General features: G+C 45.2%; 1 long non-coding RNA gene across 1 annotated transcript; it reads right to left on the bottom strand.

The window, feature by feature from the left end:
* Positions 1-1658: 1658 nt before the first annotated feature.
* On the bottom strand, positions 1659-21323 carry LOC147693255 (uncharacterized). Its single transcript, XR_015299253.1, has 4 exons — positions 21136-21323; positions 15595-15702; positions 4308-4362; positions 1659-1801 (listed from the first exon to the last, which is right to left on the bottom strand). It is a non-coding gene; the product is annotated as an uncharacterized LOC147693255 (long non-coding RNA).
* Between the last annotated feature and the right edge of the window lie 320 nt (positions 21324-21643).

Below are 21643 nucleotides of genomic sequence, written 5' to 3'. Positions count from 1 at the left end.
GATCTCAAGACCTGGAACACCCTGCCCATCCACCTCAGGCAATCTGCGTCACTGACCCAATTCAGAAAGGATCTCAAGACCTGGAACACCCTGCCCATCCACCTCAGGCAATCTGCGTCACTGACCCAATTCAGAAAGGATCTCAAGACCTGGAACACCCTGCCCCTCCACCTCAGGCAATCTGCGTCATTTACCCAATTCAAGAAGGATCTCAAGACCTGGAACACCCTGCCCATCCACCTCAGGCAATCTGCGTCACTGACCCAATTCAGAAAGGATCTCAAGACCTGGAACACCCTGCCCCTCCACCTCAGGCAATCTGCGTCATTTACCCAATTCAAGAAGGATCTCAAGACCTGGAACACCCTGCCCCTCCACCTCAGGCAATCTGCGTCATTTACCCAATTCAAGAAGGATCTCAAGACCTGGAACACCCTGCCTCTCCACCTCAGGAAATCACAGTCACTGACCCGATTCAGGAAGGATCTCAAGACCTGGAGAACCCTGCCCATCCACCTCAGGCAATCTGCGTCACTGACCCAATTCAGGAAGGATCTCAAGACCTGGAACACCCTGCCCATCCACCTCAGGCAATCTGTGTCACTAACCCGATTCAGGAAGGATCTCAAGACCTGGAGCACCCTGCCCCTCCACCTCAGGCAATCTGCGTCACTGACCCAAGTCAGGAAGGATCTCAAGACCTGGAACACCCTGCCCATCCACCTCAGGCAATCTGTGTCACTAACCCGATTCAGGAAGGATCTCAAGACCTGGAGCACCCTGCCCCTCCACCTCAGGCAATCTGCGTCATTTACCCAATTCAAGAAGGATCTCAAGACCTGGAACACCCTGCCTCTCCACCTCAGGCAATCTGCGTCATTTACCCAATTCAAGAAGGATCTCAAGACCTGGAGCACCCTGCCTCTCCACCTCAGGCAATCTGCGTCATTTACCCAATTCAAGAAGGATCTCAAGACCTGGAACACCCTGCCCATCCACCTCAGGCAATCTGTGTCACTGACCCAATTCAGGAAGGATCTCAATACCTGGAACACCCTGCCTCTCCACCTCAGGCAATCACTGTCACTGACCTGATTCAGGAAGGATCTCAAGACCTGGAACACCCTCCCATCCACCTCAGGCAATCTGCGCCACTGACCCAATTCAGGAAGGATTTCAAGACCTGGAACACCCTGCCCATCCACCTCAGGCAATCCCCGTCACTGACCCAATTCAGGAAGGCCCTCAAGACCTAGCTCTTCTAATGATCCTACACCCTGAAGGACCAGCAGCCCCCCCACCCTCCAGTGACTGGAGGACCTCACGGGTGAGTAACTGAGCTATACAAGCACCTGATTGATTGTTTGACTTCACCAATAACAATATACGAATTTAAATATAAACTTAGAAATGTTGTAATATTGTCTGTTCTATGTATTTTGAATAATTTATTTTCAAGTTGTATTTTTATATGAAAATATTATATACTTCTCACCCAAGCCCACAAGACCCAACGGTATGCATCATGAAAGCATAGGTTATGAATTTATGAAGATTTTTGTAGTCTACGCATGAAACTCTTCAATATATTAAAGAGCAGGATTCTGAAATTAAAAAAGACATCTTTATTTTTCCTGTTCTGCATCAGTGTACCAAGCAATATCATAAATAACAAATAGTGACAAACAGCATCCGCAAACAATGCCGCAACTGCTCTATCCTCAATTGGTGCGAAGAGAGAAGACCCAGGGCCTGGTGGACATCGAATGTTGAGACCCTGGATGCAGATGATCCTATTATTCTGAAAAACAAGGATACAATTCAATTAAAGGCCATGCATGATTGTAAGCAAAGTTAAGGATCAATGAGGCAGAACAAAGTAATCTGCATAAGAATGGCTAACCTGGCCAATGTTTAACCTGGACCAGAAGCTCTTGACTAGTTTAGAAGTGTACTGAAAAAAATCTCCAATTCAGTCTGCCACATATTCACAAAGGTGATTCCTGGTAGCAACAAATAGATTTACTGTTGTGGATTCCTCCACTGTGAATGGAAAGACACCCACAGTCATACATCCCACTAAGGGGAACTCTAATATCACCCCCTCCCTCCCTCAAAATGGCCAGAGATTTAATTTGAGCCAAGGGCTGGGTCACTCAGTTTTGATGGGGTGTGGGAGAAGTGCTTTCTCCTAAGGCAAAATGTTTTACTGAAGAAAGTAGGAAAATAAAGTATATATGTTTGCACAGCGGGTTCCATTACACCTTTGCCTAAATCTATGCATTGAAGATTCCATGTAGAGGAAATAGGAAGACAGATACCATGTGACGTCCTCTGTAGTTTATTAAACACACAAAAGATGATAGGATATATGCTTTCAGAGTGTAGGACCACGGACACTCACTAGCATTCCAATGCAGCATTCTTTTTCCCACCAATCATGCCATCTCAGGTAGCACCATATGCAATAGTAAACAAAAACGTTAAAGGAAGGCCCAAGGGGATTGGAGATTACTGACCCTTAAGTGTCCTATCCCCCAATCTACATGTGCTAAAGAACAAAAGGGACACTAATGGTCAAACAGTATGTGGCTGAGGGAAAACAGAGTGGCATAGGCTGTGTCATATATGTGGCACCACAGTGTACAGAAAACCCATCAGCCCACCCAATGGCGGAGCATCATCATCTGGGATTTTTTGTAAAAGAACTGGTATCTCATCCAGGAGTCCCACTAGTTGTTTATCGTGGGACATCCAATGAAGGATCCGCCAGTGGTGTACAACAACCAAAGATTGAGATGCGGTGGTGCTGAAAAATATATTGCAGTGTTGAAAAAGGAGAAAAAAGTGAACTAAAATTGATTATAATGCCAGAAGAACTGAAGAACCAATTTATTAAGCGGTCGTCAGTCAAAATACTTTATTTGGTTCATAATAAAAACCACAAAAGTATACAAAGGTCCAGAAAATGGTAAAGACATTTAAATTGCAACATGGCTAACTAACAACAACACATCAACCAAAGAGAAAATATATGGCAAAAATTAAAAACAGTAAGAATGAAGTATCAAGTTCATATGTAAATTTAAAAGCATACACAATTCATCTAGGTTAAAAATAAAAATTCATTATTTAACAGGCTCTAAAAAGATCATGGAAGACTATTCTCAGACTGGCTAGTTTTTTCCTCAGTTTCATGGCTATATTTTAAAAAGTGGTGACAATTTCCCATATGTTGGACAGCAGTTGAAGGTATAATAGGGCAAGTTTCACTTGTTTGAACCCTTTATCCTTAAGTAGGGGTACAATAAATTGTTTCCGTATATCATTAAAATAACCACAAAAGAACATGAAGTGGGCAGTGTCCATTATAGAAAAACCATCAACGGTACATAATTGCAAGTCTGATACCTTAGTCCAACATGGGCGCCCAGAGAGGAGTAGATGAAATTTATTTACTCTAAACTTGGTTAGTAAATATCTGTGGCTAGCATTATTAACAACCTTCAGATATAATTCTAGATCATGGTCTGTTAAGACTAACTGATGGGCTCTCACGGTTGGTTTGGTCAACTCAGCCCTCTCTATCCATCCATCTGTGGAAGTTAAAAGGAGTCTTGACCTATTTTATGTCGCCCTTAACCAGTTTGGACGGCTCCTCAAATATTTCTGGGCGCCCTAGTGAGACTGCAACCTTTGACATAATTTAGCCACGGAATGGATTCCCAATGTTCTAAACTAAGACAGTCCCTCAGGATCTCGTGGTTCACATCCACTTCTGGGTTCAGCCAAACCATAATCCACTTTAAGAGGGGTGCAATGGCAATCCGGTCTTCCAAGTATTCCACCCCACATTCTTGGTGAACTATAAAACCGGAGGTTGATTGTGGTACTGATAAAATGGACTTTAAGAATTTGTCCTCTGCCACCTGTAACAACTTGACTTTCTTAAAAGCCCATACATCTGAGCCATACATTGCTATGGAAACACATTTTGCTTCGTAAACCTTTAACACTGCCTGTAGCGGTTTTACCCCCACTTTACGGGAAAAACCCAGAACGGCGGAGATGGACCAAACAAACGCATTTCTTTTCTCGGGCAGTTGAGGAAGCCAGGTGGAACTTTAATCCAAAACCACCCCAAGGTATGGAAATCTGGTTACCCTAGATAACCTGTTCCCATTACAAGCCAATCAAGGACGATTGTTAGTCCAGTGGCTTTCTTCAAGGCCAAATACTAAAAACACTACTGCAAATATGTGAAAAAAATATATAATAATGAAAGTAAATTATCAGAGAGACCCTACCATTTGACGTTGTTCCAAAATCTGGAAGCAGTGTCTCGGAGAGATAATGCGGTTCCTGTAAAAAAAAAAAAAATGTACACATATATACCAGCACATACATATATACGGACAGGAAAAAGCCACTGGAAGTAACAATTACACACCACATAAATCAATGCTGTAGCTAGTACATTCCATCAGCATTCTTGATTGATATCCACAAGGGATACCAATTGCAACTCACCGAGAACAATCTTGGGATCAGACCTCACCTCTCCTGGCGCACGCTCAGGCAATGAGGCCCGCTCTATTGATGTGCAAAAAGAAGATAGCAAGGGAGACAACATTATCCTGCCATTTATGTTATATTATGTAAGCAATGATAAAACCTTGGTAAGCCCGTGAGACACAACAGGACAGTCTAAGAGACCTGTTGATGTTTAAATAATGTTTATTGTAACCATATGGTTGGATAGCCCAGTCTAAGTTGTTATAAAGTGCCTGGTATCACATCATAACCTGGTTCTATTGTTTGATGCCGAAAAGCTAATCTCAGCGTGGTCTTTAAAGAAATTGCCCAGAAGGACTGAAAAGATGGCCAAATAGACAGACTGCAGTCAAAATGAGGAATGAAGGATGCCAACCGTCGAGAAACTCCCGGAGAAGGTGCCGCCAAATCTTGGTATCGTCCCTAGGCTAGCTGAGGCAGTTGGTAGTAACCCCCCAGTCGTGCCTTCGCAGATTTATTCTGGGCGTACCCGTCAGTCGGTACCTCTGGCTTAGTACTAAGCCGAGGGGGAGTTACCAAAATGTGGACCGAAATGGAGACTGCACGTATATTCTAACTAGCTACTGCGGGCTCGCAATAGAGCAGTTTAGATGTGTATGTGCGGACCACAGGGAGACCTGTCTTGCCAAAATTTACCGGAAATACTAAAATCGTATCCGGTTGTATGGGAAAGGTTATCAACCAATGCCCTTGTTGCAAGCAAAAACGTGTAGTCCGAGGATACGAGAAAGAGGTCCATGTGCATTGGTTTAAGCTGATCACAGCAAAGTAAAGTTTCACCGACTAGAGTCGATGGCATGGTCGGAGGAAATGCAAGAAAACCCAGACCAGTGTTGGCTTCGTAATGTGATGGTTTAAATGTCATTGTGAACCTATGAGTGAATGGGATGGGTTGTGAATTAATGTAGGGGGGTATGCTTGAGTGTGAGGTGCTATGTGTGAATGTTATGGGGTGTGCATCAACATGAAGGGGTATGTGTGGATGTCAAGGGTGTGTAAAAGTGAAGGGTTATGCCTATAAGCGAAGGGCAGTATGTGAATGTAAGTCAATGAGCATGAATCCGACGGTGAACGCATAAATGAGAAAGTATCTGAAGGGCCATAGTGGGGAGTGAAGGGGTGTGCATGAATGGGAAGGAGTATCAAAGAATGTGAAGGGGTAATTTTGAAAAAGGAAGTTTTATGCACAAGTACAAAAAGGTATGCTCCAGGTTCTCGACACTCGCTCCACTCTTCTGGAATGCCCTTCCCTTAGCTATCAGATCGACTCCATCTTACCTTGACTTTCGGGCAGCTTTGAAACCCCATCTCTTTTCTTCCGCCTACTCCTCTCAACACTTACTCTTAACACCCTTCCTCTCTTTCCCTCCGTTTCAGGCTCCTTCTACAGCGCCAAGAAACCGCCTGGTAGTAGAGCGCTTTACAAAACCCTTTCAACTTCTATGCATGAATATTAAGAGCTGTGTGACTGAAGGGGTGTGCATGAATATGAAGGGGTGTGCATGAATATCAAGAGCTGTGTGTGACTGAAGGGGTGTGCATGAATATGAAGGGGTGTGTGACTGAAGGGGTGTGCATGAATATTAAGAGCTGTGTGTGACTGAAGGGGTGTGCATGAATATTAAGAGCTGTGTGTGGATGTGAAGGGGTATATTTAAATATAAACGAGTATATGTGAATGTAAAGGTATGTGTGAATGTGGAAGGGTATGTGTGAATATAAAAGGGCATATGTGAATTTAAAAAAGTATTTGTGAAGGGTATGGGTGAATGTGAAGGGGTTTATATCAACATACAAAGATATGTCTAAAATTCATGTATGTCCTTTCACATTCAAAGGATAAATGAATGAAGAAGTACGTTTGAATGTGAAGGGGTATAGGTGAAGGCTAATAACGTGAATGTGAAAGGGTATGTGTGAGTGTGAAAGAGCAAATGTCAATGTGAAAGAATATATGTGAATGGGGGGTATATAAGATACGAAAGTGTATGTGTGAATGTGCTGGGGCATGCATGAAATTGAATAAGTAGGTTTGAATAAGACAGGGTTTATTTGATAGTGTAGGGTAGGTCTAAATGTGAAAGGGTATGAGTGAACGTGTAAATGTGAATTAGGGTGGTATGTGTGTTTGTGAAGGGGTAATTTTAAATGTGAAGTGACATGCATGAGTATGAAGGAGTATGCATGAATATTAGAACCTGTGCGAACGTGAAGGGGTAAGCATGAATGTGAAGGGGTATGATGAAACAGAGGTATCTGTGAATGTTAATGGTGTGTGAATGTGTAAGGATGTGTGAATGCAAAGGTGTGTGTGAATATGAAAGAGTGTTTGTGAATGGTATGCGTGAATGTTAAAGGGAATATATGAACGTAGAAAGCTGTGTGTGAATGGGCATGCTTGAATGTGACGGGAAATAGGAATGTAAAGGGTATGTTTGAATTTGAAGGGGTATATGTGAACAACATGCGAGTGTGAAAGGGTGAATGTGAAAGGGTATTAGTGAATGTATAGAGGTATGTGATATGAAGGTGTATGTGTGACTGTGATGGGGCATGCGTGAAATTAAATGGTTAGGTTTGAATATGACCGGGCTTATTTGAAAGTATATGGGCGGTCTAAATGTGAAAGGGTAGGGGTGAAGGGGTATATGTGAGTCAGAGTGGCCTGTGTGAATGTGAAGGGGTGCAATCCCTCACGACGCATGCCTGAACAACGCGGTCTTAACTATGCATGCCTTTACCACGCATGCCTTCACAACTGATTTAGTTGTGATAGCATAATTGGTTAAGGCATATGTGCGGTTAAAGTTATGCCCTGGCCTCCACTTAGTCCTAAAACTGGTCCTAAATCCCTGCCCAGAGTACAACCCCAGCCCTAAAAACACCCCAGCCTGACTTCTGAAAGCCCGGACCCTGCTCTAAAAACGAAGCCTCCCCCTTTCCCGGGCACTGAGACCTAAAACCCAGCTCCCAGCTTTGAAATTGACCCCAACACCCCATGCCCTGAGCCCTAAAACCTTGGCCCTGGACCTTAAAAAAACACCCCAGACTCCCGCCCTAAAACCGTCCCTGCAGCTGTAAAAAGTACCCTGACCCCTTTCTTGAAGGCCTAAAACACGGACCTGCAACCTACCCGGCCCCCACTCTGAGCCCTAAAACCGGCCTCTCTGCCCTATAAAGTACCCTGACCACCGGCCCCGAGCCTCAAAACCCTACAAAGTTACTCCCAGAAATCATACTCCCCAAGCCGTTCCTCGTGCAGGCAGAAGTCACCTCTGACCCTCCGCCTCGAGTAATGAGCGCTAACTACTACTAACGTCTAAACCACGCATATGTGTAGCAGACATGCGTGGTAAAGGCCCATGCGTGGTAAAGGCACACACGTGCTAAAGGCACACACGTGCCTCGCGTGGTTCCGCCTGCGTTTAGTCATGCACAGTTTAAGCTGTGTGGTTAAGGCTGTTTCATGTATGTGAATGGTATGAGAATGTGAAAGGGTATGTGTGAGTGTGAAGATAATGCATGAAATTCAATGTGTATATGACATGATTTATGTGAAAGTGAGTGGTGTGTGTGCCCCTCTTCTACGTCTCCCACCTGTCCCCTCTCTCCCTCTCTCTCCCCACCGTATGTTCCATTGCATTCTTCATTTCGGTCACTAACTGTTCCTCTGTCTCCCTAGTCTCAGTGTTTTATCTTTCTTTCTGTCACTAACTCACTCAGTGAGTCTGAGTGCGTGATGTCACTTCCTGTGATATCATGGATGTCAAAGGGTGTGTGATGTCACTTCCTGTGATATCATGGATGTCAAAGGGTGTGTGATGTCACTTTCACTAACCCTGGTATTTCAGGGGATCACCGTCCAGGGCAGCCCTGTTTATCAGAAGTGACCACGCGCCTAGAAACGGACGGATATTTGATCTGATGGTCTGTGTGTGGAGCTGGGATTTGTTGGGGCACTAAAGCCATAAATGGTGACGTAGAGGTTGTGGAGCCGGAGGGCATCTGTAGGCATTACCTACACCCACCCTAGTCTCCACAGGGGTGGGGTTGGGACTGCAGCCTTACATGTGCCTTCTCCACACTTCCTTCTGTGCAGTCAGTCTTTCATTAGACTGAGATGCTGCGGACACAAGACGGGGGTGTACCTGGGGGTGTGGAGAGAGCCCCCCCTATATTTAGAGCGGGGACTCCCTTCCTTCCCCCTACTTGAGGCAAAAGGGATCAGGGAAGTGTCCCCTGTGCCCTGGCAGGGTGGCTGCGTGGCTGTAATGACGCTGAACGTGTGTAAGCTGGCTTCAGGGCGCTTTAAACCCAGCCCACTGGGAGCAGCCTCTGGATCTGCACCAGAGGCCCCCGCGGGGCTGCTTATGAATATTAACACTTCCTAATGAACACCTCGTTTTCTCTCTAAACACAATTTAAAGGTGCAACACATCTGTTTAAGATCAGTGTGGCTTTCAGCTGTGAGGCATACCACCAATTGACATTTGGAAAAACCTAAACGTGATTTATAAAATTGTAACATACTTAACAAAGAAGGGAGGTAGAGTATAAAGTAGGATTCCTACTCCACGGGCACTGATACATAAACAAGGAGAATCCTACTACCAGTAGGAAGGAAAAGTGAAGAAAGGGGGAACACTCAGTGTTGTGTAAAATACCCCTCACACACCAACAGGCCCCTTGGTGTCATGCTTCATCATCGGGGTCTTCGCACCCCGCTAAGGGGATGCGGCACGCAGGTCGTAGCGTGCCGCATCCCCTTAGCGGGGTGCGAAGACCCCGATGATGAAGCATGACACAAAGGGGCCTGTTGGTGTGTGAGGAGTATTTTACACAACACTGAGTGTTCCCCCTTTCTTCACTTTTCCTTCCAACTGGTAGTAGGATTCTCCTTGTTTATGTATTATAAAATTGTAAAGCAAACCCAAAAAATTTTTTTTTAAATTACTTTGGGATTCTGCTAAAGTGTTTATTTTAATTTGGCTGATTTCATATTATATATTTGGGATGTCCCTGTAAGGCATCATTGGGATTTAAATATGATAACTTGTCCCATGGCTATATTTCCCAGGTCTTGGGTCCAGTGTTAATGTAGTTATATGTGTCAGTGCTTTTGAATTCAGCAGCACCATTATTCTAGTTTGCTTTAAAGATCACCTGACTTAAATAGGAATATTGAAAAATAAAGTATACAAATAAGACTACACATTAGTTATATATTCATGCGCACATTAAACAAAATATGTACAACTGACACATCATATTTGATCATCTTAGCCAACGGATTTAGCACAAGGGACCAGAAGCTGATAACCCCAGCCTAGCAGCGCATAAAGGGATGTGTTGAAATGGATCCGATGAGATAAAAGGAGGAAAATATAAATCCGGCTTGCCTGACCTTAAAATGGCGGCCGTTTATGACATCCTCAGTCATGGAACAATGACTGCACCTAAATAAACACAGCAGACAATGAAAACAGAAGAAGGCACAGAGAGGAAAGTGTAGAAGGACTCTGACTGCAACCACTACATAGAAAGGAAATTGAAGAAGGACTCTGACTGGAACCACTAAAAGGAAAGGAAATTGAGAAAGGGCCTCAAGCAATTGAAAGTGAGAAGGGACTTTAGCTCTCACTTAGATAGAGAAACAAACGACCATCTTGGAACAGTGAACAACTTGCGTTAACAACAAAACACCCTCACTCAAGACTCATATGTTAATAAGGAAAGAAAAAGAGGACAAAGTGTGAGAAAAAAGAAGGACTAAGAGAGTAGCAATTTACAAAGTGAAAGAATGAGGTCAGGCAAGACACTGGAAAGAGGAAAGTAAGGACAGCTAGAATGTAAGAAAGAAAACTTGTGAAATTTGATAGGACAGAATCGTGAAACACTTACAGACCTACACGAACTAAGAACCATTATGGCGGTCAGGTACACAGAACGGGAAGACATGAACGCGCAAGTCATAACATACCCACCCAAGATCTCTAAGAACGCGGCAAAAAAGGCCAAACACAACCTACTGAAGAACAATCCGGAACATCTGTTCTTGGACCCCTCGTTTAACAGAGATAGGGGCATCATCATAAATGACCTGATATTCTTCACCAGAAGGACGGCGACCTGGCGTAATGTCGTGACAAAAAGGCTAAATATCGAAAATACGACCAACATCCCACACGGCACTAAAATTAGGAGCAAACCTTCAGCATGGTGCAGTGCTATCCTAAACATAACTATATACAAAAATGGAATTGTACTCATCCAAGCAGCTGACAGAGAACTAGAAAAATTCGACAAAGTATTCTCATCCTTAAAAGTAGAAGTAGAAAACTCAAGACACCAGACACCTCGAACACAACAAGTAGCCAATATAGTACAGAACAGTTCTTCCAATACTGATGGCATACCAAACATAAATCTGCAAGATCCACCTCAACCAACACGCCAAGGAGAAAGACCTAATCAGCAACAAAAATTGACCTCACCAGACATCACAATTGACACAACCAACTCTGTCACCAGAGAAGCCGACCAAACGAGCGGCCAGAACGATCTTATACCCAACGCCGGAGATCTACTTGAAACTGTGATGGCCATACCGGAGAAGGTGATTAAAAGGATAACTGTATCCCCGAACCCTCGAAACAATGAGAAGAACCATGCACCAAAAGAAATGCCGTTACCGATACTACATGACGCCACAACGCCTGGAGAGGATGGCTCAGCTCCGAATGAGACCGCCTACGAAGATAACTACAAAAAGAACAGGGTAGAGGGTATCGACCTTCCCCCAACCTCCCCCTACTGCGAGTCCGGAGTCCCATAGATCTGTACCCGCAAAAACACCCTCTGCACCTAATAACATAAGAAGCAAGGGAGACACCCCGAATAAAATCGAGAGTCATAACAAAACTAAGGATACAACGGAAAGATCAGTGGGAACGAGGACAGTCCTTGCACGGAGAGAGGGAATACGTAGAACGCAGACAGCCAGGCCAATCTCACACAAGAAATCAACCCGAACACTGAAAGAAGTCAATAAGCTCAAGAAACTAATAGGCAACCTGGCACAAGTATCGATGAATATCGCAAAGACAATGGAGGAATTCTGGGAGACTACGTTAAATACGCACACAAAGGTCGCACAAATCCAGAATCTCGTACTCCGACCCAACAGACCAAACAGGACTAATCCCTTAAATGAAGAAGCCCTGGCCTTACTCCGATCTTATGAAAAACCGGCTCAGGGAAAGGAGGGGTATATCGAAACTGTACCCATTGACTCTAATAGAGCGTCCAGAAAGAACGACAGGAAAGCAATTCTCCACAACTTACAACATATTCAGGTGATCACAACCGACACTGATAATGGAGACCCCGTTAACTCACAGAAAGCCCTGAAATGTCTACTTCTTAACTGTCGTTCGGCAACTAAACATGCGTCAGATATAGCTGCCCTCATCATAAACAAGGGAATTGACCTGGTCATCCTCACGGAAACATGGCTCAGTGAATCATCATCTCCTACCATTGATCTCCTAGTACCACCTCATTATAACATTGTCAGGTTAGACCGACCAAGGAAAGTGGGAGGAGGTATAGCTTGCATTCACCGGGCCGAGATTAAGGTCAACCAATTCCAATCCGACCCCATAGAATCCTGTGAATATCTTGGTCTTAACATAAGATCAATAAATAACCAAAGCTATAACCTACACGCGTTCTACCACCCACCAGGAGAGAACACAAAGTTCACAGAGCAACTAATAGAGATAATAACGGCCAACTCTAACTCGGATGCCAACAACATATTCCTAGGGGACTTTAACCTCCATTGGGACGATGGCAATGACAAAATGGTTAATGCGATTAAAGACTTCCTAAATGAGCTAAACCTCACGCAAGCATGCACCCAGCCCACTCACAAGGAGCGACTCTAGACTGGATTATTGCAAGAAACAAAGAGATCTCAATCCTTGCTATAGAACCGTGTGATTGGTCTGACCATCACGCCATAACATTCGCGATACCCACAATGAAAAAGGGTAGGACCGTGCAACCCCGCAAGTGCAAAAAATTGATTCGTGATACAAAAGAAGCCAATATTGAATTACTGGTAGAAAGATGTGAAAAAGACTTGAAGCCTCATAACAATAGGCAGAATGTCAATGTCAATGAGCTGACGGATCACTACTTAGCCTCGATCAGTAATATAGTCAATGACACCCTGCCTCAAAAACTGAAAAACGTCTCTGAAAAGCCAAAAAATCCTTGGTTTAGCGAGGCATTGAACGAAGACAGGCGAAAACTGAGAATGGCAGAAAGGAAATGGAGACAACATCCCTCCTCCCCTGAGCTGAAAGACCTCAGAAAAACTAGGAAACAGTATAACAAAAAGATAAACACCAAAAAAGAATTTATAAGGGCTGAACTCGACAACGCCACAAATAGACCAAGAAAACTCTTCGAGATCTTAAAACAACAGTCGAATAAACTAACCAAAACGACTCAAGAGAGCTCGAAAACTCCCATAAGCTGCGAGGAATTTTCCTCATTTTTCACAGAAAAAAACAAACTACTAGAAGTTGAGCTCACAAGTGCAGCAGCTAACATCATGACCCTAAACGAGGCTAAGACGGCATCTGAAGGTCCTCAAACAAAAAATAAGGCAAATTGGGACACATTTGAACTATTTGACCAGGGAAAGATCGCCAAAACGCTAGCTGAACTCAGACCGAACAACCACTATCAAGATCCTCTACCGGCAAAGTGTGTAAGAGAAATCAGCCACACCCTAACTCTTATATGGACTGAGATAATAAATGCTTCACTTGCTCAAGTGACTCTCCCTGACTGCCTAAAAACTGGACAGGTAGTTCCCATCATCAAAAAACCGACAGCGGATACAACAGACCCGAAGAATTATCGACCTGTGACCAACATCCCTCTACTTGCCAAGCTTATTGAGAAATGCGTGCAGGGCCAACTGAGTCAGCACATCGCTAAATACTCACTACTAGATGACTGCCAATCTGGCTTCAGAACTGGACATAGTACTGAAACGGCGATCCTGCATATTGTTGACGATGCCTTACAAGCCCTAGACCAAAATCATGCGTGCCTATTGATCCTACTAGACTTGTCATCAGCATTTGACACTGTAAATCACGAAATATTGCTGACCAGGCTACGAGACAGGATGGGTTTATCTGGAAACGTATTGAAATGGTTTAACTCCTTCCTTCAGAACAGGACACAACTATTCCTGGTCAACCAAGTAAGCTCATCTCCGTGCCCTAACACATTAGGAGTCCCACAAGGCTCGACGTTATCCCCAGATCTATTCAACTTGTATGTAGAACCCCTCACGGAGATTCTTGGAAAATCACAGATCTCCTATCACATGTACGCAGACGACACGCAAATATATATGAAGATCACCTGTCGGGATGACATTGTCCTAATGAATGAAACACTAAAGGGAGCACTACAATGGCTAACAGCCAATCATCTAAAACTTAATGCCGACAAAACAGAATTCCTATTAATATCACCTGCAAAGAGTCAACCAGAGGTAAAAGAATGGACTAAACTGGTGACTGCTCTAAACTGTACCCCGACCCTAATCAATTCAGCTAAATCACTAGGAATTACGTTAGATAAGAACCTCGACATGAAAGACCACATCAACACAATGGCCAAGAGCGCCCGTTTCCACCTGAATTATCTAAGAAAATTGAAACCCTTTATCTCAGAAGCAGATCTAAAACTGGCTATCCAATCACTAGTGATCTCGAGAATTGAATACGGATGCACCACATTAGCTGGCCTACCGAAGACATCCACTGCACCACTAAAAGCCTGCCTCAACGCTGCGGCAAGACTCATCACGGGAACGAGAAAATTCGATCACATATCTCCCCACTTAAAGGCACTAACCTGGCTATCTTACGAAGCGAGAATTAAAATGAAGATGGCATGTATTACCCACAAAGCGGTTCACCTCAACACGCCAATATATCTAGCCAAGAAAATTAAGCTATCAGGAGGTAACAGACCAACTAGAAGCGCGAGGGAGCTGCTACTACGACCGGCCTTTCACAAGAAAAAGACCTATGACCGTGCATTCTCCGGAGCCGCCCCCAGAGTCTGGAATTCCCTCCCCCCTATCAGGATGATTCAAAATTTTGTAAAATTCAAACGGGAACTGAAAAACAACTTGATGAGTAAATAACATACATAGAGATCCCCACCGACCATTAGTATGAACACTCAAGACAAAGAAGGTCGGACTCATCTTGAATAACAGGAAGATCAACTAGACAATGACCGAGTCCCGTTCAAACAGCGGCTATACACTCCAAGACTACCTCAACTATACGTGATCTCTACACTACATTTCACACCTTTAATGATATAATTCCCTACCCTACTTAGCTATCTATTTAATCCTTACCACATGCCAAACCTATTCAACTCTTATTGCTATTTAACCATGGAATTGCACTGATAACACTATGTAACCTACCTCACCGAGCCTGAGGATATGACTATGACTCTAGCCGTATCTTTGCACCTCTTAAGGCTTACGTTACAGACTTTAAGAAGATACTTATCTAAGCACCACTGTTAACATATCGCCTACTACATCATATATGTTTGTTGTTATAATGGCTATTATAATGTCAATCGGTAATTTTGTAATCTTTTCTATGTTAAGCGCTCTGATACCCACGGGTCTTGTCCGCGCTATATAAAACTCTAAATAAATAAATAAACGCTGTGTCCAGTGATCTATCTCATGATCTCATCACATGCCTCCATTTTACTATAAGACACAGATGCATCAAGGCTTTATTGCTTCAGACAAAGGCTCACGGCAGCATCACAGCCCAGGGTGGGACCATCACAACTCTTTGGAGGAGGGGTTCCACCATGGCAGGACCACAAGACTTGCTGCCAGCCTTCTCTTCTCAAGCTGCCCATTTCCTATCACGCGTCAATACTTACCGGGGCTTGGTCTGCACTCATGTCCACAGCCATTGCTTACGCAGGTCTGGCCCGCAGGACAATCGTCATCATATGCTAGTCCACACTCTTCAGCGCACGCTCCTACATCTAGAATAGAGAAATACAGCAGTATGAATAGACATTATTAACATGGTAAAAACTTGCGAGAGCCCCATTCTGTCACCATAGTAGTGAAATAGCATCTTATTGCCTGAAGATGTTTATGAGTAAAGACAGCCGAGAGTCGATACGCCATTCCCTCAGAACCTTGAACCTTCGCTGTCTTCTCAACACCGAAATCCAAATCCCACCTGCCTCGTTCTGAATCCACCCCCTAGAGAGAAACCCTCCCTTGGGATGTTCCAGACAAAAACATGAACAACAAGTCACCAAAATAGCAGCTGTAAAAGAAGTGACATCATCTTTGCTTTGGGACTCATGACATCTTCCCCCGACTTAGGCCCTCAGCATGAAGTAGTCTCCTACTTGATGCTGAGGGACAAGAGAAGGACAAACGGATCGAATTGTACAAGGTAAACTGTGCTCAGAAAGACAATGTCCTTTCCTCAGAGCAGGGCCAGCAAGGCTGGTGCCAGGGTTTAAAAGGTTAATGCATCTCTCCCTAGCTCCCCTCATGAACTCCTCCGCGGATTCCCTCACTGCCACAAGTGCCCCTCATCTCCCCATAGCCCCTCCCCCTCATGACCTCCTCCTCCGATTACCTCACTGCACCCTCCACCAGTGCCCCTCATCTCTCCCAAGCTCCCCCTCCACCTATGAAATCTTCCTCGGATTCCCTCACTTCCACCCCCCACCAGTGCCCCTCATCTCTCTGCAGCACCTCCCACTACCTCCTCGGATTCCCTCACTGCACCCTCCACCAGTGCCCCTCATCTCTCCCAAGCTCCCCCTCCACCTATGAAATCTTCCTCGGATTCCCTCACTTCCACCCCCCACCAGTGGCCCTCATCTCTGCAGCACCTCCCACTACCTCCTCGGATTCCCTCACTTCCACCCTCCACCAGTGCCCCTCATTGCGCCATAGCCCCTCCCAAGAACTCCTCCTCGGAATCCCTCACTTCCACCCTCCACCAGCACCCCTCATCTTTACATAGCTCCTACCTCATATGCATGTCCTTTGCTGGATAGCGCTACTCATATCGGGGTAGTGTGTGTCAGTACTTTACACCACGCACACATTATACAGAGACAATGAATCATACATGTATGTAAATCAGACTACAGGGAATGCCACATAAGCCAGTGAGGATTGCAAGGTGTAGGATTCACATGTTATCAATACTGGTAGGCAGTATATTTTAAGAGGGTTTGGTCTGGGGAAACACAACCTTAGGATTTAAAGCGTATTCCATGGGGTTCAGATTTACTGATAAAAATGTATATCTGCCCAAACATACTCATTTTAGCAACATTAGAATAATGAAAGACTGAGGCAGTTCTAACTATATCACAAAACAAAAAAAGCGAAGTTCTAACTATACCATTCATGTTTGTATGCAGCTCTTTGATGACAGTTCATTGGTTGCTGTCCTATGTTAGGATTGTAACTTCTGAACTCCACGTAACAGAAGGATCTCCGTCAGAGGCAGTAACCCACTGAGCTATCCACATAAAACACAGTTCATCTGCATTTTAAAAACTACTAACATACCAATGATTGCTCTCCAGCAGGAACACCAGCGTTACCTGGACACTTTGTATTGTCTTACTGTTGTCCTGCATCGGCCATTGATAATGATAACAAGCATTGGCCTAGCCAAGAGGTCTCACTTTTGGGACCTTATAAGTGTTCAGTTATCCAGCACAACATCCTTGGTGCAACAACATCAACTGTTGCATGGCTAAACACTTATAAGGTCCCAAAGGCAAGACCTATTGGCTATGCCAAGGCTTGTTTCTTCTGCTTTGTTTTTCTAGATGAACAGTGATATGCAAAAGGACGACATTATGGCAAAATGTTTATTTTTTGTGCACTTCATGTAATTAAAGAGCGTTATTTTTAAAATTACTTATGTTAAACTGATCTAAACATATTTTGTAACAAATATGTTATGTTATGTTAAATTAATTTATTGAGCGCGCTAACACCATTAGGTTTCTTGGCGCTATGCAGAAGGAGCAGGGAGGAGAGACAAACAATAACCCAGCTGAAAATGAAGGCTAGTGATAGGCTATGGTAAACAGATACGTTTTAAGAGAAGATCTGAACATAGGATAAAGGGAGGACAACCTAAGAGAGAGGGGTAAAGAGTTCCAGAAAGACGGGGCTAAAAAGGAAAACCTAAGGCCACCGTGTTTGTTACGCTTGAATCTGGGGATGGAAAGTAAAGCCAATTGGGATGACCGAAGGGTGCGAGAAGGAACATAAGGATGGAGCAAGGAAGAAATGAAAGAGGGGCCCTGACCAGTGAGGGATTTGAAAATAATGCAACCCAGCTTAAAGTTACATCGGGCAGATACCGGGAGCCAGTGAAGACTTTTTAGGAGAGGTTGGACGTGCTGATCTCTAGGTTGGTGGTAGATCAAGCGGGCAGCTTGATTTTGGATCAGCTGGAGTCTCCTAAGTTGGTATGCAGGAATGCCTACGTATAGTGCATTTGCGTAGTCAAGCCGAGACATGACTAACGCAAGCAAGGCAAGCAAGGCCACGGTAAGGGCATCAGTGGTCAGTAGGCAGGAGATCTTACGTATTTTCCTGAGCTGGAAATGGCTAGAGGAAACTACCGCGCTGATCTGGGGTGTCATAGATAGGTCGTTACTTATGACAACTCCCAGACTTTTTGCTGAGTTGACAGGGCAAGGAGAGTTGCCAAGACTGACAGGCCAAAAAGATGAGTGCCAGGGATTGGAGGGCCCCCCGACAAGAACCAGCTCTGTCTTGTCGGGGTTGAGTTTCAGATGGTTTGTGCCCATCCAATCACTGATAAAACAGAGGGTATTTTGAAAAGTGGAAATGGATTGATCACCGGAGTCAATGGTGAAAACCAGTTGAATGTCATCTGCGTAGTTGAATGCAGAGACATTGAATCGACGGAGGGAGCGGATTAACGGGGCCAGGTATAAATTAAAAAGGAGGGGGGATAAAGAGGAGCCCTGCGGGACACCAGAAGTCAGTTCGACGAGAGGCAGAGAACTGGGACAGCCTGACGGCGATGGGTCAGGAAAGAGCGCACCCAGTCCAGAGCAGTGCCCTGGATGCCAGCCTCTCTGACACGGTCGACCAAAATAGCATGGTCGACCGTGTCGAAGGCGGCCGACAGATCCAGGAGAACCAGGGCCTGACAGATGTTGGAGTCGGCGCCCCTGCGAAGTTCGTCCATCACAGAGAGGATGACTGCTTCTGTGGAATGCGCAGGTCTGAACCCAGCCTGCTGGGGGTCCAAAACACAGGAGTCCTCTATAAAGGAAGTGAGGGTTTGAGTAACGTGAGACTCCAGAACTTTACTGAGGAAGGGAAGGAGGGAAATGGGACGATAGTTGCTCATGGTGGACGTGTCAGCCGTGGGTTTTTTCAAGATAGCCACCACCTCTGCCCGTTTGAAGGAAGCCGGGACCACCCCTGAGGTTAAGGAGTTGTTTAAGAGAGCCAAACGGGGGTCCGGACAAGAAGTAAAAGCTTCTCGCAGGGCAGAGGGGGGGCAACAATCGCTAGGAGAACCAGAAGAGACTTTGAGCAGGAGGGAAAGAAAATATCTAACTGCTTTTTAGTGTGTTTAATTTTACAATACAAATTCTACTTTTATTCTCCACACCTGCATCCATCCTATCTATTTCATATGAAAAAGCTAAATACCAAGGATATTTAAGTATCGTGGGGAAGGCAAGTGTGTGATCATGTATTATAAGGAATAAAGTACACCCTAGCATACATTAAAGCGATATTACAAGTTACCTCTACACCTTATAAAGGAACTTTGCCTTCAGCCTCATTCTTCTATATAGAGTCGTGGAACTCGTCTGTAACTTGCTAAATCCTTAATATGTACAGTAGGGTTATTTAAGCCATATGTAATATACCTACGTGTAGGTTCTCATTCATCAGTATGCGGTTGTCTTATTCAGATTTTGACTGCGCCCACTACAGCGGTCAGCCCAATTCAGCCCCAGGATGGCTCCCCTGTGAACACTGCCCTTTGTTAATTTGACCCGGAGCCTAAACCCACCCAAAGGAGTTCCGTCAAGTGTCATCGACTGCTGCGCAACTCATGTGTGCTTTCTCAGACCAAATATCTTTGCTTTCAGCCAATATTATTTCAGGCTGATGAGAGCCTGCCAACTTCCAACACTAGATTTCGCACAATTCTTAACAGATCCCTTGAAAATTACAGTCGATATTAAAATTATTCTGGAATAAAAAGTTAATACTGCGACCAGGACAAAACAATTAGGAGGCAATTTCGCTATTAAAACGAAGATAGGCTTCTAAAACGGTAACGTCCATTTGTTATGAGAGATGTATCTTATACTGCGCCGACTTATTCACGCGTTTGCTATAAAAAAAAAATACAGATGGGCGAGCGCAAGGACTCATGGGACAAGCAGAGCCAGACCCGAGCGGGGGGGGGGGGGGGGGGGCATGGGGGGTCGTGATGAGCTGAAAGGCAGTGCCTTCCTTCTTGGGCGCTTTTACTGTTTCAGCTCAATTCTGCTCCTCAGAACCTGTGAAAGTGTTTTAGGCCAATCTGCTTTCGTCGCCTCTGAAAACCAGCATTTCATGTTTATTCCATTTCTTTTGTGCAGTTTTATATAGCGCCAACTGGGCCTGGAGGTATTGGAGCGCTTTTCTTGAGCACTTGTAACATTAACACAAGGCCCCAGTCATTTTTAAGCGAAGAGGTGATTTACCCGAAATCACGGGACGTTAAGCCACACCGAGACTTGAACCAGGTTACCAAGGTCCAAAGTCAGCACTTCGGGGCACAACGCCACATCCTCCCACTATACTCTGTTAAACTTTTTTTTTAAACGCCAAGATGGGTCTTTTAGACTGAGCGGCTAGAGGCAGTGTGTTCCTGTGGGTGTTTCTAGTGTTGCAACACGATGCAGCTTTTACATTGTGTGTGAGGGGGGGGGGGGGGGGGGGGGTGAAGCACTTTGAGCTCAACGCCGCTGCGCGCAGCCCTTCCGGCCAAGCCGCTAGAACCGGGCCTGGTCTCGAAGCCCCCTTGAAAGAACGGCCGGTGCTCAGACCCGGCCCTCAAACCCCTGGAAGAACCCTCAAAGGCCCCCAGAGACCCTGCTTTACTCAATAGTCCTTCCACTGCCTTTGTATACCGCCTAGCGCCAAGGTGCTCCCTTGGGAGTGACAGCAGCGCTTTACGAATCCCTAATTCAATTCAATGAACCCCCCCCCCCTTCCCCCTTCCCCCTCCCCCTGCCCCCTCGCTGTTGGCCAGCACTTGTCCCCGGTGCTCATGTATGTTCCTGTGTTTGAATCAGGCAGCCCCTACAGTCTGGGGCCTCTCGAGCGGCCAACAAACATCACCTGCCTCAGAAAGTGATCTTGGTCCGGGCTCTTACCGTAATATGGCGCTGAGAACACGTCCCCAGCCCAGAGGGCGAGCAGAGCGAGGAGCAGCAGGGAGCCGGCGACCTTCATGCTTCTGGAGTCGGCGGGAGTGAGCCGGGCAGCTGAGCCCGAGGGCTTTTATACAACCATTGATTGGACGCCTGTCCAGAGGCAGTGACGTCACCCAGGGCCAGGTGAAGCAGGGGTCACACTTCCCACCCCATTGGTAGTTCAGGGTTTCTTTATTATTCCAGTGTTCCTGTTGCATTAGAGCCGCGTCTCACTCCATGATTGACGCCGCGTGTGATCCTCGGACGCTGCTCACCTGCGGGTCCTTTGGAACCTGTCCCTCTCATCCGGGTTCTTCCGGGGCTTTCCCAGCACAGATGAAAACTCTCCGACATCTGGGAAAAGCCCAGGATCGACGCCGTGTTACATTTCTTGTTTTAATCCATCGAAGGTTCGAGCCTTGACCCCTCACCCCATGTTTTTTATATCCCTCTCAGCTTCTTTGCATTC

This window comes from Lissotriton vulgaris, chromosome 8 (assembly GCF_964263255.1).
Source record: "Lissotriton vulgaris chromosome 8, aLisVul1.2, whole genome shotgun sequence".
Lineage (NCBI taxonomy): Eukaryota > Metazoa > Chordata > Amphibia > Caudata > Salamandridae > Lissotriton > Lissotriton vulgaris.
The sequence above is the reverse complement of the archived record's forward strand: the minus strand, read 5'-3'. Positions and strand labels throughout refer to the sequence as shown.